A 13636-nucleotide genomic window follows, 5' to 3' on the forward strand; every position below is an offset into this window, starting at 1 on the left:
CACCCCCAGTCAACTGATCTGGGTTTAATCCATCACCGTTCTTTAGCTAACTCCGCCACCCCAGTTCAGACATGGCCATTTGCAAATCAGTCTGACCCTGTACCTCATGGGAACAGTCCAGCCCGAACTGCCAAGCCATGTCTTCCCTGGACCGGACCGGAAAGCTTTATTCCGGTCCAGGGAAGACATGGCTTGGCAGTTCGGGCTGGACTGTTCCCATGAGGCACAGGGTCAGACTGATTTGCATATGGCCATGTCTGAACTGGGGTGGCGGAGTTAGCTAAAGAACGGTGATGGATTAAACCCAGATCAGTTGACTGGGGGTGAGTGTTTGTATTGTCAACGCTCCGTCCATCACCACCTTTGGTTTTTCTTTGTTCGCCCTAAGTTGGCAGGGTATGCTCAGACGTGAGTCCCTTGCTCACTTTGCCACTGGAGTCAAGCAAGCCCGGCTGAAGACGGCTGTAATGCCAGAAACCGGTCCTGGGAAGCTTGATTCCGGTCCAGGAAAGACATGGCTCGGCAGTTCGGGCTGGACTGTTCCCATGAGGCACAGGGTCAAGGCTGATTTGCATATGGCCATGTCTGAACTGGGGTGGTGTGGAGTGCAAAAAAACGATGGATTTAGGCCCAGATCTTTGTACTGGGGTGAATGTATGACATTGTTCTGCATTCTGTCTATCAACTGTTGTTTTGCATTTGTCACCCCGAGTGGGATGGGTATGCTCAGACGTGAGTCCCATGCTCTCCACACCACTGGAGTCAAGCTATCCTGGCTGAAGACGGCTGATAGCCAGAAACCGGTCCTAGGATGCTTGATTCCGATCCAGGAAAGACATGGCTTGGCAGTTCGGGCTGGACTGTTCCCATGAGGCACAGGGTCAAGGCTGATTTGCATATGGCCATGTCTGAACTGGGGTGGTGTGGAGTGCAAAAACACGATGGATTTAGGCCCAGATCTCTGTACTGGGGTGAATGTATGACATTGTTCTGCATTCTGTCCATCAACTGTTGTTTTGCATTTGTCACCCCGAGTGGGATGGGTATGCTCAGACGTGAGTCCCATGCTCTCCACACCACTGGAGTCAAGCTATCCTGGCTGAAGACGGCTGATAGCCAGAAACCGGTTCTAGAATGCTTGATTCCGCTCCAGGAAAGACATGGCTTGGCAGTTCGGGCTGGACTGTTCCCATGAGGCACAGGGTCAAGGCTGATTTGCATATAGCCATTTTTTTCTAAGACCTATGGATAAACTAATGCCTACCTATTTGCAGGACACAAAAGATCTACTGAGACTCTTGCCTGACATGGAATTCGATCCCACAACGGACCTTTTGGTTTCCTTTGACGTCGAGTCATTGTATACCTCTATCCCCCAAAATGAAACCTTAGAAGCGATAGAAACCTTGTTGGGTGATCGAGACCTGGATTCAATAACCCCCGTCTCTTTGATTATGAATCTGGCTACAATAGCCATGAAAGAGAATTTTTTGGAGTTTGAAGGCCAGTGCTACCTACAAACATCTGGGACGAGCATGGGCAGCGTTTTTGCTCCTAGCCTGGCGAATTTATATATGCACAAATTCGAACAGGACTACGTCCTCAACAATGACAATCCGTATATGACATCAATACGAATGTGGAAAAGATACATCGATGACATCTTTGTGATCTGGCGTGGTGATGTCATCTCCCTTCAGGCCTTCCACAGTTGGTTGAATAACCGTAATAACTTTTTACGTTTCACATTGGAAAGTAGCAACCACTCTCTGGCTTTCCTAGATCTTTTGATAACACCAACACCACAAGGTCTCAAATCAGAGCTATATAAGAAGCCTATGGCTCGGAACTCTTTGTTAGAATATTGTGGAGAAGTGTGGCTCAGGGGTTAGAGGCAGCAGACCCGGAAGCTGAGATCGGTCCTGGACCAGCGTTCAATTCCCCGCCTCGGCGGTCTTGGGCTAAAAATTCCACGGACTCGATAATTCTCGCCCCGGTGCCTCCTCGACTCACGGGTTCACACTCTGCGACTCTGGGCAATAGCTTGCTTAATCTCCACAACGGCCCCTCGCGGCGGGATGCCTGACTTTCACCTTGTGGATACCCTGCTATCTCACAGGGGAATACCAGGAAGGGTTCCCTAAGCAAGCGCCGGGAAACCCACTGCGGGTAGCTGTGCGCTATATAAGCTCAACTACATTTACATTTACATATACCAGCTGCCATCCGAAGTCCTTGCGTGACAACCTACCGTATGGACAGTTCTTACGAGTACATCGGAACTGCTCATCCAAAGAAGACTTCGAAAAACATTCTGAAGATCTAGCCCAACAACTGGGCGATAGGAGCTACCCGAAGAAACTGATAAAACGCTCAAAGAAGAGGGCAGCAAACAATAACCGGGAAGCCCTACTAGATCCACCAGTACTCAAAGAGAAGAATGACAGACTTACATGCGTTAATACTTTCAGTACTAGGTCCAATGCTATTCAACGCATAGTACGTAAGCACTGGAAGATTTTGAACACTGGCAAAGACACCTTGGAACAGCCACTTTTTGCGTTCAAGAGAGCGACTAACCTGAGAGATCAATTGATCCATACTAGACCGACAGCCAGAGAGCCACACCAAATAGGCACACTATGGGACATGCCACCTGTAACAGGGCACCATCCGTGTGGAAACTGTGCCGCATGTCCCCAGACTAAACATACAATGTCCATAGATATAGGGACAAGTCGCAACTGGGAACAGACACGGTTCACAAATTGCAATAGTAGCAATTTGATCTATCTCATCACGTGTCCATGTAAACTTAGGTATGTCGGCATGACAACTAGAAAAATTAAAATAAGGATCTCGGAGCATAAGAGCACAATCAGGTGCAAAAAACAAGCGACTCGCTTAACAAATCACTATATCCAAGTGGGCCATAAACCTACAGACTTTGAATGGACAGTGTTGGAGCAGCCCAAAATACCAGCACACATTACAGATGTGTCAAGACACCTTTTCAAGATAGAACAAAAATGGGTGTATAGACTTAACTGTGACAAGGCCGGATTGAATGAAGATATCCCGTGGATGACTCTTTAGACCATGTAGCTGTCCGCAGGATTCTCTTGAGCCATGAAAGATACATACAATGAAGTGTGCAGAGTGTACATAAGTGACGGGGTGATCTTATGGCCATCCACCAACATGACATCTGAGGTAGTTACGTAGAAGGTAGCGATTTTGAGTCCTATTAAAAGTGATGTATGTATCTGGGACCTAATTATTAGGTAGAATACATGGTAGGACTACACATCCCACAATACATCAGTTTGTCTTTGAAAACGCGATTAATGTTGACTATGAATTTAATCACACAATGCTGTTTTTTGTAATCTTTAGATACATAGTGGGAGATAACATCCCCTTTTCTTAAGTCTCATGCACTAGAATTGGCAATGGGAGGTATGCATCGTATGTGCTCAGGGAGAAACGAGCGTCCAAGCAGAGAGATATATTTCACCTTATATCACAAATGCCCTTATAGTCAAGAGACCGTATCAACAGAGGAAATGTTTATCTCTAATTTAGTCTGACCCTGTGCCTCATGGGAACAGTCCAGCCCGAACTGCCAAGCCATGTCTTCCCTGGACCGGACCGGAAAGCTTTATTCCGGTCCAGGGAAGACATGGCTTGGCAGTTCGGGCTGGACTGTTCCCATGAGGCACAGGGTCAGACTGATTTGCATATGGCCATGTCTGAACTGGGGTGGCGGAGTTAGCTAAACAACGGTGATGGATTAAACCCAGATCAGTTGACTGGGGGTGAGTGTTTGTATTGTCAACGCTCCGTCCATCACCACCTTTGGTTTTTCTTTGTTCGCCCTAAGTTGGCAGGGTATGCTCAGACGTGAGTCCCTTGCTCACTTTGCCACTGGAGTCAAGCAAGCCCGGCTGAAGACGGCTGTAATGCCAGAAACCGGTCCTGGGAAGCTTGATTCCGGTCCAGGAAAGACATGACTCGGCAGTTCGGGCTGGACTGTTCCCATGAGGCACAGGGTCAAGGCTGATTTGCATATGGCCATGTCTGAACTGGGGTGGTGTGGAGTGCAAAAAAACGATGGATTTAGGCCCAGATCTTTGTACTGGGGTGAATGTATGACATTGTTCTGCATTCTGTCTATCAACTGTTGTTTTGCATTTGTCACCCCGAGTGGGATGGGTATGCTCAGACGTGAGTCCCATGCTCTCCACACCACTGGAGTCAAGCTATCCTGGCTGAAGACGGCTGATAGCCAGAAACCGGTCCTAGGATGCTTGATTCCGATCCAGGAAAGACATGGCTTGGCAGTTCGGGCTGGACTGTTCCCATGAGGCACAGGGTCAAGGCTGATTTGCATATGGCCATGTCTGAACTGGGGTGGTGTGGAGTGCAAAAACACGATGGATTTAGGCCCAGATCTCTGTACTGGGGTGAATGTATGACATTGTTCTGCATTCTGTCCATCAACTGTTGTTTTGCATTTGTCACCCCGAGTGGGATGGGTATGCTCAGACGTGAGTTCCATGCTCTCCACACCACTGGAGTCAAGCTATCCTGGCTGAAGACGGCTGATAGCCAGAAACCGGTTCTAGAATGCTTGATTCCGCTCCAGGAAAGACATGGCTTGGCAGTTCGGGCTGGACTGTTCCCATGAGGCACAGGGTCAAGGCTGATTTGCATATAGCCATTTTTTTCTAAGACCTATGGATAAACTAATGCCTACCTATTTGCAGGACACAAAAGATCTACTGAGACTCTTGCCTGACATGGAATTCGATCCCACAACGGACCTTTTGGTTTCCTTTGACGTCGAGTCATTGTATACCTCTATCCCCCAAAATGAAACCTTAGAAGCGATAGAAACCTTGTTGGGTGATCGAGACCTGGATTCAATAACCCCCGTCTCTTTGATTATGAATCTGGCTACAATAGCCATGAAAGAGAATTTTTTGGAGTTTGAAGGCCAGTGCTACCTACAAACATCTGGGACGAGCATGGGCAGCGTTTTTGCTCCTAGCCTGGCGAATTTATATATGCACAAATTCGAACAGGACTACGTCCTCAACAATGACAATCCGTATATGACATCAATACGAATGTGGAAAAGATACATCGATGACATCTTTGTGATCTGGCGTGGTGATGTCATCTCCCTTCAGGCCTTCCACAGTTGGTTGAATAACCGTAATAACTTTTTATGTTTCACATTGGAAAGTAGCAACCACTCTCTGGCTTTCCTAGATCTTTTGATAACACCAACACCACAAGGTCTCAAATCAGAGCTATATAAGAAGCCTATGGCTCGGAACTCTTTGTTAGAATATTGTGGAGAAGTGTGGCTCAGGGGTTAGAGGCAGCAGACCCGGAAGCTGAGATCGGTCCTGGACCAGCGTTCAATTCCCCGCCTCGGCGGTCTTGGGCTAAAAATTCCACGGACTCGATAATTCTCGCCCCGGTGCCTCCTCGACTCACGGGTTCACACTCTGCGACTCTGGGCAATAGCTTGCTTAATCTCCACAACGGCCCCTCGCGGCGGGATGCCTGACTTTCACCTTGTGGATACCCTGCTATCTCACAGGGGAATACCAGGAAGGGTTCCCTAAGCAAGCGCCGGGAAACCCACTGCGGGTAGCTGTGCGCTATATAAGCTCAACTACATTTACATTTACATATACCAGCTGCCATCCGAAGTCCTTGCGTGACAACCTACCGTATGGACAGTTCTTACGAGTACATCGGAACTGCTCATCCAAAGAAGACTTCGAAAAACATTCTGAAGATCTAGCCCAACAACTGGGCGATAGGAGCTACCCGAAGAAACTGATAAAACGCTCAAAGAAGAGGGCAGCAAACAATAACCGGGAAGCCCTACTAGATCCACCAGTACTCAAAGAGAAGAATGACAGACTTACATGCGTTAATACTTTCAGTACTAGGCCCAATGCTATTCAACGCATAGTACGTAAGCACTGGAAGATTTTGAACACTGGCAAAGACACCTTGGAACAGCCACTTTTTGCGTTCAAGAGAGCGACTAACCTGAGAGATCAATTGATCCATACTAGACCGACAGCCAGAGAGCCACACCAAATAGGCACACTATGGGACATGCCACCTGTAACAGGGCACCATCCGTGTGGAAACTGTGCCGCATGTCCCCAGACTAAACATACAATGTCCATAGATATAGGGACAAGTCGCAACTGGGAACAGACACGGTTCACAAATTGCAATAGTAGCAATTTGATCTATCTCATCACGTGTCCATGTAAACTTAAGTATGTCGGCATGACAACTAGAAAAATTAAAATAAGGATCTCGGAGCATAAGAGCACAATCAGGTGCAAAAAACAAGCGACTCGCTTAACAAATCACTATATCCAAGTGGGCCATAAACCTACAGACTTTGAATGGACAGTGTTGGAGCAGCCCAAAATACCAGCACACATTACAGATGTGTCAAGACACCTTTTCAAGATAGAACAAAAATGGGTGTATAGACTTAACTGTGACAAGGCCGGATTGAATGAAGATATCCCGTGGATGACTCTTTAGACCATGTAGCTGTCCGCAGGATTCTCTTGAGCCATGAAAGATACATACAATGAAGTGTGCAGAGTGTACATAAGTGACGGGGTGATCTTATGGCCATCCACCAACATGACATCTGAGGTAGTTACGTAGAAGGTAGCGATTTTGAGTCCTATTAAAAGTGATGTATGTATCTGGGACCTAATTATTAGGTAGAATACATGGTAGGACTACACATCCCACAATACATCAGTTTGTCTTTGAAAACGCGATTAATGTTGACTATGAATTTAATCACACAATGCTGTTTTTTGTAATCTTTAGATACATAGTGGGAGATAACATCCCCTTTTCTTAAGTCTCATGCACTAGAATTGGCAATGGGAGGTATGCATCGTATGTGCTCAGGGAGAAACGAGCGTCCAAGCAGAGAGATATATTTCACCTTATATCACAAATGCCCTTATAGTCAAGAGACCGTATCAACAGAGGAAATGTTTATCTCTAATTTAGATCACCCATGACCCTTTCGTATGAATAGGCAGGGTGGACAGCGCATTTATCGTTACGCTTCACATAACAGTGAGGTGATCGGTAAGGGAACTACATTTCCCAGGTTCCTGGGTAGTTCAGTAACAGCGCAGGGGACCAATCGGATCAGCATGCAAAACAAAAAGGAAGCACCCGACCTGATCCGCGGTACCTCCCCAAACAGCACGGTAGGCTGTTAGAAGTACCGACGGACAGGTAAGGGTGTGTGGCGACGAGACATACTGATTTAACACTCCTTCCCCCCCCTCCCCTTAAAATGTAAGCGGGATACAAGTACATGTAAGGCGGTCATGTTAAATAGTCCGCTCACATTATGTAACTGTGGCGCAAGCGTGTCCGTGATGAGACAGGGTAGGTTTGCTAAACGAGAGGAAGCACCTATGTAAAAGAACAAGCTACGGGTGTTACTCTGTACAGACCTGCTCGAGTAATGCTCTGATGTGTTCAGCTAATGGAACGCTTTGTAATGATAGCAACTTAAATAAACGAGCAATGGAACAATTTGGATACTTAATTTTTAAAAAATTGAAAACAAGTAATATACATTCTATTGTGAGCGAGATGTACACCTTTGAATAGTCACGTGTCTTCTTCCTAAACTCTAAAATATATTTTCTACAACACAGAGCGGTGCTTCATGTCCCTGAGCTGTTTGCCAGGTGAGGCGAGGCCTTTCCCCTCATAAATTGAGGTGAGTCCTATGTTATGAATGAACATTGGAGGGCATACTTAGGTTAATATACCTTTTATGCGAATATTCACATGATAGCAATGTCTAAATTATAACCTTTACTAACGATTGTGTTATTGCATTTTGTTTATTTTTATCTATGTGTGGATATCCTGGCGAATTTATTAATGGACTTCTATACCAAAGGAGAAAAACTGTAAGTGAACTAGTGACTTTCAGCATTAATGTTCACGGATGTCCTATTGAAAATTTATTTTTCATTTCTTATATATATTTTTTTCACACATAAGCAGTAGCAATTTAGTCTATGGGTCCTGAGGAAGCGGCAGGTACTACCATTGACCGTGTAAGTCCGCAGAAACATGTCGACCAGATAACCCAGTCAGAAGGTATTTGTTTGAAACATCTGACTACATTGCACCTTATTGGTTTTATATTTGGAAGGGCATGGCTCCAGAATAAAGTTTACATTACATGCCCTATCCAATTTTACTCTGAACACTTTTTCACTATTTTTCACTAAAATCACATATGCACTGCTTACAGTTACAACAATAACAACATCCACCAGTCATTTGTCTCCTTTAAATATACTTGGAGATGGACATTGGGCTACCTACTGTGGAGTAGACCAAATGATGTACTGGGCGGTACGTATCTTGTAACTGATGGACATTTTTCACAGTGGTTCCCTGTCCAGTAGTCTGCCTTCTTGTAGCAGAGAGACGGCTAGTTTTTTCACACATAGTTCCATTGGAGACCCACAGTTATTTGTTGTTTTTTCATAAGCTTTTAGGGGGATAATTACTGTGCTTGGTCGTTAAACTGCCCCTTGAACCCTCCCCAAATTGTATGTATGCATGATTTGCATATGGCCATGTCTGAACTGGGGTGGTGTGGAGTGCAAAAAAACGATGGATTTAGGCCCAGATCTCTGTACTGGGGTGAATGTATGACATTGTTCTGCATTCTGTCCATCAACTGTTGTTTAGCATTGTCTGAGCCCACCCCCCATTCTTGAGTTGTGTCCTCAAGAGCCTCGGCATGTCTGATCTTTACGCTTGCTACCTTCTTCTTGGTGAATTGAGTTTTCTTATTTTTTGGAACGTGCTGTTCTTCTTTGGACTTCACACGTTCCTCTTTCTGGTCTGACCGTCCTCTCCTCTCGGATTTCTGTGAGGAACATGTATCAGTATCTTGATATCTATCAGGTTTTCTTAGATTATCCCTATTTCTAAGGTTATATCTTTTTTCAGAGGGCTCCCATTGTGGAGACCTACCTCCCTGATGGGGAGATCTTCCTCTGGACTGAGAACGCTTCTCTTTAGGAAGTGTCTGTTTAGTATTTTCCCACTTCTTTTTAGGAGTAGTTAGATTATTTTCAATAAAAACCTTTTCAGGATTTTCTATTAGTTGGGGTTTTAATGGTTTCCTACCCAAACTATCTCTACCTAGTTCTTCATATGATTTTTCAATAATTCTAGCAAGCTCATATGGTTGGTCTGTTATATCTGTTTCTTTTAGCTTTTGGCGGATCGCCACTGATGCTGCTTCACCTTTAATGTTGGCTAATAGTATAGCGGAGACCTGATTGAAATCTTTTAGTAATTTCATACCAAGATTTAAGGCAGGTTCTGGTCCGTATTCATTTTGAATCTGTCTCAGAGCGTCTGGTATTACCGCCATGGACGGAACACCATGTGTTTTTGTGTAGATTGAAGCAAAGACTGTACCCCAAGTGTCACAGTCCTCCACATGTGGTACTATCCCCATTGGTAAACAGATTGTCAGAATTCTGTGTTTCTCATGAGGTGTACTATCAGGAAATACTGCCTCTATCTGAGTAATTTTTTGTGCCAACCAAGACGGAATTTGTTCCCTTTTGGCAGGCAATTTACCAATGACTGATTGTATAGTCTGTGCTGTGATTTTGTTTGTGTTCCCCTGGTGAAGGGGTGTGCTGTGGAATCCTTACAGTAGATTGGACTGTTAAGGTCCGCATGACATATTGAACCAATTGCCTATGTATTTTAATTAACTGTTTCAGCTGAGCTAACAGTTCTCGACCTGTCATATTTTCTATGTCAGGATGTGGTGTATAGCTGGCTAGTACATTGGCGATGTTGCGCCTGGTCTACCTAGTGGACCGAGCCTGGTAATGTGATTTTGATGTTGTAGGGCGCCTTTAAACCAGAGCTGATGCTCTTGGTAAGTTAATGGAATTTCAATGTCCTCGTAAGGAAAGTATTCCTCTGGAGGTTCCTCTGCTTTGTAGGAGTGGAACTCGTGTGTCCGTCCATCTGCTGAAGGAAAGTGAATCCATGAATAGAATAACTCTGTCTGCCGATATTCATGTGCCTCTATAACAAAAATTACTTTACCACCTCTCGATGATACTCCATTGTTTATGAGTTTGTAAGTTATAGTTTTTCTTACATTTACCGGGATGATTATTACAACCGGGTCATTCTGTAGGAGATTTCTGTCATCTAAAACTGCTTGTGCTGCTGCAGTTAATTCTTCGTCAGAAATCATTATTTTACTGACTGAAGAGTTTGCAGAACAAGTTTCAAGGAAACAAAGATTAGGTGCACAATATTTTGGAACACTGTATCCTTCAACGTTGAAAAAAAAAAACTAATACATAGGATTTTCGTCCTACTCAGTTTTGGCGGATATTATCCTTTCACCCACTCCAGACGTCTTTTGGAGTTTTTACGGGAAAAAGGGGTCTATGTGAAAAGCACGACTGAATTACTCTAGTATCTAGCGTTAAAATATCGCCTTACTAAACGTTGGGCGTCATGTAGTCTAGTTCCTATATTCCCAATAGGCTCTGCGCATTGGAATAACATATACTATAGTTTAGACGTAGGACTGAGGTCGACTAGGTCTCTGTCGTATATATTAGACTTAATTGTGAGTGCCAGCTAGCTCTGAGGTCACTAGAAACTTTCTCGAATTTACAAGAAGGGATTAGTTTCTGACAACCGCATAAACATGACAACTTTGTTTCCCAAGAATAAGAAATCAATCTCTAGAGTCGCGGAAACAATAGATAGCTATTTTACTCAGTCAATCGTGCATGCTTCATTTCACCAGAGGTGCTGAGAAAATAAAGAGACGGGCGTTTTCAATAAAAAGTATTTATTGAACAGTCTTCTTTCTCAAGCATAAGAAATGTACTGCTACAATCGTAATACTGGTTATAAAGTACAAGGCATATCATGTGAGAAGTATTATAAAGTAGTACTGTAAAAGCATTATATGGTTTCTAAGCCATAAATTGCCTAAAACTTATAAAATACTTACAGTGATAAAATAATGACTAAAAGTACTCAACTGGTGCTTCTAAAATACGCCTACCCCGGTGTACCTAACCTAAGTCTAGTACAAGGGAAGAAGTAAGTGAGGAGTAGCTTAGGTTTAGTATTTCTCTGCCAAGAATCTATCCAAGAATTCTCTAAGGGTCTAATCAGCTCCGTACCTTGGTTTAGAATGAAGGAGGTCTTGTATCTCTGTCTCAGGACTCGATTTACCAGCAACCCGCAAGGGTAGCCTGCAAACACAGACAGAGCTAGTTCTTACCGGCGGCAGTCGCAGTCCCTGGTCCCCCACTTTCTATCCTCCTTCCCTGGGGCCCCCCCCCCCGTCACCGTCGTCCTCTGTCGAAACACTTGGGATCACATTAAACCAACACCTTACACTGCACTCCCAGATTAGTTCCGTAGTTTCTTCCTGTTTTTTTACCCTCCGCACCATCCGGAAAATCTCTCGGTTTTTTTCTTTTCCTGCTTTAAAATTGATTCTAATGGCGATGGTTTTATCGCGGTTAGACTACGGGAATATCGTGTACAACGTTGTCCCTGCCTATGCCCTTCGACGCCTCCAGCTAGTGCAAAATCAGGCTGCCCGCCTGATTTATGAGCTACCCAAATCCCATCACACTACTCCCATACTCAAATAACTACACTGGTTACCTGTTAAAGAACGGGCTCTCTTTAAGCTGGCTGCACGACTTTTCAGGCTCGGGCGGGGACCCCCCCCCGCTTTCATTTCTTCCGCTATTAAGGCCTATTGTCCCAGCAGAGAGTTACGCTCCTCTACCAAGCTACTTCTCTCTGTACCCCGCTTCAAGAAAAGCAGGTCGGGAGGCATTACATTTTCTGTCCTCGCCCCCACTTTCTGGAACGCAGTCCCGCCTGTTATCAGATCTGCTGCTTCTTATATGGAGTTTCGAAGGACCCTTAAAACGTTCCTTTTCCTGCAAGCTTTCCCATCTTAGTCCTTTGCCCCCCTGCCCCTGGTTTTCAGTATCCCCCAGCGCCAAGAAACCGCTTGGTAGACATACGCTTTATAAATTCTTTTAAATTCAAATTCAAACACTGGAGCTGGATTTCTCGGCAGGAGAAAATACAGCGTCTCTCAGTGCGTCAGCTGGAGGGTCGGCTTCCTTCGGCACTTGCTGCTGCAGGGTGTCGGGAAAGTAGTTAGTCGATCTGCTCCAAACCACTGTGTGTTTGTCTGGGCAAATGTAGGCATATTTATACCTTGAAGATGCCGAGTTTGATGTATGATTGGACATAATAACGTCACTCAAAGACTCTGTTCTTTGAAAACTCCATGACTTTCTAGTTAAATTAGTATTCAGGCGAGGGGAAGTCACTAGCTGCTGAAGGCGGGTTTTTCTAAGAAATCGTTGTTGATTCTCGGAACTTAGTGGAAGTAGCCATGCCATATTTGGGCTGCATAGGCTTAGTCCAAATATGGTATTGATTTCTATGCCTATATAAGGATAAGGTAATTTATACCTATATATGGGCATGAATCGGGAAAATTACACTAGGGTCCTAGATTCCTATACAATATTGTAAGGAGAAATGTCTCTCCTCCCACTTTGTTGAGCAAGCAAATTTTGCATACCCATATTTGTCAATAAACATGCTTGTATGTGCCAGGACCTCCCCTTGGTTTTATGCTTACTATGTAATAAATGCATATATAAGGCCCCGGTTCTCTGTACTCCTTGGACTGTCTCCTGGAGTGGCCTGAGGGTACTGTATGACGCAGTCTCCCTCATGTGAGGTTAATAAATATGTTTTCTTGATATTACAGCTTCCTTGCCAATCTCTTATTTGTTGGTTTTAAGGACCAGGTGTATCACTGACCCCCTAAGAAGGTTTTTATGTCTTCAGGAGGTCTGTGCTGCGCACTCCTACTGGGTGCGCTCTGTCTATTACATGGGAAAGCCCCGCATCTGTACTAGGAGTCTGCCATAGTGGCGCAGTGGTGCTGGAATAATTTTCAGAGTGTGGGTGCTGCCATCAAACTTACACCACTGAAGTCATAGGGATTGTAAAAAATCCAAGTTTTACACAGAGAGCAAGTTTAGCAAATGAGCCACAGCCATTTTGCAAGAGAGTGCTAAAGGTGTGTGGTAAGTAGCTGGTCGAACATTTTGGAGCACGCTGTCGCAAATATATATCTAAAGTATAGTGTTAGCACACTGTCATTTAAAGTCAATTACATTTTTCATTGCAATGGCCACTAAATTTGCAAAGATATACAGGGCCATAACAAAAAAATTAATGTGTCCTCATGTAATGCAACTGGTGCTATGTAAAGCACTCAGATACCCGATTCGGGTCAAGTTTGCGCTATATAAAACTCTGTTAAAAAAAAATTAGGAGCCCTGTTACGTTGCCATTGCACCACGCAACATGGTGCAAGAGTGACGCCACTCAAAATTAGATTTATGAAGCCAAGCAAGGCCACCTTACATGGCCCTGGGCGGCTTCATGTATCTTGAGTAAAGCAACATAGCGC

Source organism: Lissotriton helveticus, chromosome 4_1 (genome assembly GCF_964261635.1).
Source record: "Lissotriton helveticus chromosome 4_1, aLisHel1.1, whole genome shotgun sequence".
Lineage (NCBI taxonomy): Eukaryota > Metazoa > Chordata > Amphibia > Caudata > Salamandridae > Lissotriton > Lissotriton helveticus.